This window comes from Cibotium barometz, chromosome 32, assembly GCF_041138505.1.
Source record: "Cibotium barometz isolate CiBa-2024 chromosome 32, ASM4113850v1, whole genome shotgun sequence".
In the NCBI taxonomy this organism is placed as follows: domain Eukaryota; kingdom Viridiplantae; phylum Streptophyta; class Polypodiopsida; order Cyatheales; family Cibotiaceae; genus Cibotium; species Cibotium barometz.
Genome location: NC_141077.1, coordinates 11,222,867 through 11,228,979, shown reverse-complemented (window position 1 = coordinate 11,228,979; position 6,113 = coordinate 11,222,867).

Here is a 6,113-nt window from a genome sequence, read left to right as displayed (position 1 = left end):
GCATCATCACATAGTAAATAACCTAGGAATGATTAGCCTCTAAACTATGCTTTTCATGAGTGTTTGAGATGCCATTGGGGATGAGATCACTATGGCATTATAGGATATGTAGAACATGGGCTCTATGTCTCCTTTTCTTATTGAGGGTCTTATTCCCTCATCCTAAGGGTGGTGATAAGACTAATATGGCCTAGTGGAGGCCTATCACATTACATGGAGCTACATACAAAATTCTTGCCAAGGTAGTGAGCATTAAATTGCAAGAAATGTTATAGATAGTCATTCATGACACACATAATTGATTATTCCTCTAAGGAAGAAGTATTTTCATAACATTTTTCTTTTGGGAGAGGAAATGGACTAGGTCAAGGCAAGTAATCAACACATTTCGATTTTTTTTTATCTTTTCATTTTCTCGAAACTTTTGGCTTTCCACATTCCAAAAAAACCATTGGAATTTCGAAATTTTTTGACCGTTCGTATTCTAAATGCGTTCGGGGTAAATTAAAATTTTTAAAAAGTTCTTGAAAATTAGTGAAAAATTAGACAAAGGTTATTTTAAATTTCTGGAAAATGTGGAGTTGGTGTTTGGCATGTGGTGTGTCCATTCAGGCGCCCATGACCATTCAAATTTCTTAAAAAATTAGAAAATCCAATAAATTTGTAAAATTTTATTAGATTTGAGAATTGTCGGGTAGAATTGGAAATTTTGTGAATGATGGGATTCTCAGAAAAAATTAGGAATTTCTTAGAAATTATTTTTAGAAATCCTAGAAATTGGTATTTTTAAAATATCAATAGTATTTTAGCAAGTTTATTTGCTGGAAATTTTTTGGAAAAATATAGGTTTGGAATGCCATAAGATAGCTTTGGTGGAATTCAAAATTATTGTATTTTAAGGCCCTATAAAATTAGAGAAAATTAGAAAAAAATCATGATAATTCTTTTTCTCGAGAACTTAATATTTTCAAGGGTTATTTAATGTTGAAGTACGTTTTCTCGTGCTGACATTAGATAGATGCGGGTTAGTCGCATATTATTAATATGATTGTACCTCGTATTAGTAGTTATATCTGTTTGGATTAATATGATTGTACCTCGTATTAGTAGTTATATCTGTTTGGATTAATTCTAAATGATATTTTCATGATTGTACCTCGTATTAGTAGTTATATCTGTTTGGATTAATTCTAAATGATATTTTCATGATTGTATCTCGTATTAGTAGTTATATCTGTTTGGATTAATTCTAAACGATATTTTCATAATTTTTTACCATTCTTTTTGTACATGCTCCTTAATTTCTTTTGACGGCTAAAATTTTTGTTCAAAGTGTGTTTCACCTTTGACACTTTTCCATGATAATTTATTTTGCACTTGTTTAAGTGTGGTTTGTGCTTAATTTCTTAAGCCTAAGATAAATTCTATCATGGGTCAGTTGATCGGTTTGTTTTGGTGGATTTTATTGGATGTTTTTCAAGTTTTATATGGACTCATCAGGTTCTGCCTAGATCATTTGTGTCTAGGGGTTTTTTAATAAGTGCTACACGCATGTGTTTCACTTTCTTACTTTGGAGTTTTGCTTGAACGAGACAATGTTCATATACTCCGGAGTGATGAGTTGGCATTTTAATGCTTCTTTTGGCATGATTAATGTCCATTCAATGGTATGCATTGATTTTTATGATCAACTATGGTTTTCATGGATTTGAGGAGCTTCTATGCTGTTATCCATGGTTTTATAAGTATCTTTTGATCTTTTGGATAATATCATGTGCTTTGAAGGTAGCATTTGCCTTCGTTTTTTACACATAATTTTGGAGTATATTGCTTGTACTCTTGTACATATTCCAACTCGGATACCTAGTTGCTTATATATCTAGGTGAGTTATTTTTCTACCCTAACTTTATTGTGTTTTGGGTAGTTATCATTAGAAAGGCGCCAATAATTCAAAATTCTTTTCTAATGATGTACTCGATAAGGGTTATTCCTTGATGTAGTCTCAATGTGAAAGTCTGGATAAGGCCGTCTTATTCCTTTTATACAGGATTTTATTCATATTTTCTTAGACGGCATACTAGGGAGTTTCAAATTGTTAAGGTATGTATGGGTGGTATCATGGTGGTATGGGACGCTAGTGATCCCTCACATATATTATCTTATGAGATAATTTGGGCTCAAGATTGTTGCTTTGCTTACATCACTTAGCATGTTGAACATTCAAAGACAATCTCATTTTCTAAATTCACTAGAAGTTATAGTGTGGGCATTCTCTAGATAAACTTCTTTTATCTATAGCCTACATGTTTTGATGAGGGTTATCTCGTCGGCATTTTCACTTGTTGAAATCTCTTTCTTTAGAGTTCAAACAAGTTTATCTTGTTGTGTTCGGATAAGGAAATTGGGATTTATTCTTTGTTGGCATTTTCATTCTCTAGTTCCGTACTTTAGGTGATTTATACAGTTAACCTGATGGTTTACGGATGGACATATGTGACTCATCGAGATGCTCTTGACTCTCTATGTTTATATGGGTAACTCGGGACGTCGATTATTCCATATGCAGATGTGGGTATGTCGTGGTGCCGATGAATCCTTGGTTTTTGCTATTATAATGCCATGTTTTCTTGCTTTATTCCGAATGGTTTACAACGAGGAAATTACTTTGAGTATGAATTCCTCTGATCATCCACAATCTGATGGGCAAACAGAGCGTATGAATCAGATTGTAGAGTATATGCTTTGTGCATATGTCTCTAGAAAATCATCATATTGGAAAAAAATACATTCCAATGATGGAATTTGCCTATAACAGTTTTAAATATACGGCTATTGGTTTTAGTCCGTGCATACTTATGTATGGGTATCAACCCAGGGCACCTATTGATGTCGGTCTTAAGGACATCGAGCTTGATGCATCGAGGGATTTCTTGCAAGATATGTAGGAAATGCTAACCGAAGCTTGGGATTCTATCAGGAGTGCTCAGGATAGAGTACGATTTTATATACTGATAGAGGATGCTCATCTCGGTCTTTTGAACCAAGAGCGTTGGTTTATTTTAATGTTCCTAAAGATTCTCAGACTTTGTCAATAGAAAAATGCTCGAATTTATCTCCTAGATATTGTGGTCTATTTTCGAGTTATACATCGGATTAGTACGGTTGCGTTTGAACTTAAAACTACCTCCACATGTTAGAGTTCATCCAGTCTTTTATATCAATAGATTGAAAGGAAAACTGGGAGGTGAGGATAACACAGTTACTCCTCAAGAACTCGTTGAAGTCGAAGATTTATCCTATGTTCCACATGAACTTGATAAGGTACTTGAATTCAGGGAAAGGAAACTTTCTAGTTGACTAATCCCTGAGGTTAAAATTAGCTGGAAAGATAAGGAAATAGAGGATTCGACTTGGAAGTCGGTTGATATTATTTAATGCAGTTCTTCTTTTCATTGCAAGAGTGCAATGTTTAAGAGAGGGGAAGTATGTTATATGCACATTATGTGTGCATATACTAGGAGGCTAACCCACATTAGGCTTATGAGCACGGGAGCATGAGAACAAGCTCTCGTGGAGCATGGGTTAGGACTAACTTTAAGGGTTAAGGTTAGGGTCAGGCATCCAAGGGTCACACATGGGAAATGGAGAGTTAAGAGTCACTTGAGGGCCCTCCTATATAGTAGCGGCATGGGGCACTTTCAAGGGAGGCTTGGGGGCTTGGAGGCTTAGGCTATGGTCTCTTGTGTAGACGTCCATATGTACTCACCTACCGTTTCACACTATAGCTACATGTTATTGGATTGTAGTTATACCTCTTGATGGTATGGGACATCAAGGTAGAGGTATGATGTATTTCATTTATAATTCATGTGTGCATTCCTTGGACTCAAGGGTGGTTGGGTGGTTGAGTTTATGCTTGATTTATGCATGTTTATGCTTAACAATTATCTAGAGAGATCTTAGGGTTTTAACAGTGATATCACAACAATCTCTAGTTAATTGTTGTTGATTTTTTTGAAGTAAATTTTAATATTTACTAATAAAAATATTATTTTATTGATTTGTGTTGATGATTTAAACGTGGATTGTCAATATGACAATTGGAACACATGTTACTACAATTCAATGGACGAATTGACATTGCGGGGGGATTCCGTGAGTTTAATGCTATTTTTTTCTATTTTTTTGTGGTTTAAAATAAGCATTAATGAATTTTTTTTCAAAAATACCACATGTTTTACTGTGGATTTTTTTGGTAGAATGGATTCCTTGAATTTCTAGAATTTTAAGGATTTTTTTTCTAATTTGTTAGAAATTTTTTGAGCATTTTTATGATTAAAAATATATTTTTAATACATTTTAACGGGTTTTTTCGCGGGTATGCGATCAAATTCCTGTCGATTTTATGCTGAAATGACAACATGTTGATGCATGAAATGCTCTCCCGTATGCGTGGGATCCTCTCCACCTCTCAATTCTAATTTTCCCGTGTGAATTTCTCTTAAAAAGGATTTTTTATTAAACATTAATCATAATTAATATTAATTATGATTACGTAAAAGTTTAATTAAAAACCTTAATCAAAAGATTAATTAAGGTTAACCTCTCTGTTAACAGAGAGAGAAGAGATGGAAGGAGAGAGAAGGAAAGGGAGAAGAAGGAGAGGAAAGAGGGAGTTTTTTTCACTCTCCCTCTCCCACTCTTTTGCGCATAGGTGGGGGGGGAGAGAGAGAGAGAGAGAGAGAGAGAGAGAGAGAGAGAGAGAGCTGCGCAGCAATCGGCGGTGGCGGTGGAAAAAATGTCCCCCTCCCTAAGAAAAATCAAAACCCCATAAGCTAATTGAAGCTTATTAAAATTATATTTTTTATTTTTTAAAATAAGTCTTTTTATTACAAAAAAAAGCTTTCGAATTTTTTTAAAAAAAGCTTGAAAAAAAAAGCCTGAAAAATTATGAGAAATTATGGGATTTTAGGAAAAAATCTCTGGAAATTTTTGAATTTTTTTCTCTTAATTTTTTTTGGCTTTTCATCTTTCGAAAAACCTTTGGCTTTCCGTTTTCCCAAAACCTTTTGGCTTTCCAAATTCCGGAAAAACTTTTGACCTTCCGTATTCCGGAAACTTTTGACCTTTCACATTCTGATTTTTTTTGTCTTTTCATTTTCTTGAAACTTTTGGCTCTCCATATTTCGAAAAAACCATTGGAATTCCGAAATTTTTTGACCGTTCGTATTCTAAATGCATTCGGGGTAAATTAAATTTTTTAATAAAAAGTTATTAAAAATTAGTAAAAAATTAGACAAAGGTTATTTTAAATTTCTAGAAAATGTGGGGTTGGTGTTTGGCATGTGGTGTGTCCATTCAAGCGCCCCGTGACCATTCAAATTCTTTAATATATATATATTTTTAACCCAAAAAATTAGAAAATCCAATAAAATTGTAAATTTTCATTAGATTTGAGAATTGTCGAGCGGAATTGGAAATTTCGTGAACGATGGGATTCTCAGAAAGAATTAGAAATTTTTTGTAAATTATTTTTAAAAATCCTAAAAATTGGTATTTTTAAAATATCAATAGTAATTTAGCAAATTTATTTGCTAAAATTTTTCTGGAAAAATATAGATTTGGAATGCCATAAGATAGGTTTGGTGGAATTCAAAATTATCGTATTTTGAGACCGTATAAAATTAGAGAAAATTAGGAAAAAATCATGATAATTCTTTTGTCAAGAATTTAATATTTTCAAGGATTATTTAATGTTGAAGTACGTTTTCTCGTGTTGACATTAGATAGATGCGGATTATTCGCATATTATTAATACGATTGTACCTCGTATTAAATTCTAGACGATATTTTCATGATTTTTTACCATTCTTTTTGTACATGCTCCTTAATTTCTTTTAGTGGCTATATTTTTCGTTCAAAGTGTGTTTCACCTTTGACACTTTTCCATGATAATTTATTTTGCACTGTAAGTGTGGTTTGTGCTTAATTTCTTAAGCCTAAGACAAGTTCTATCATGGGTCAATTGATCGGTTTGTTTTGGTGGATTTTATTGGATGTTTTCCAAGTTTTATATGGACTCATCAGGTTCTGCCTAGATCATTTGTGTCTA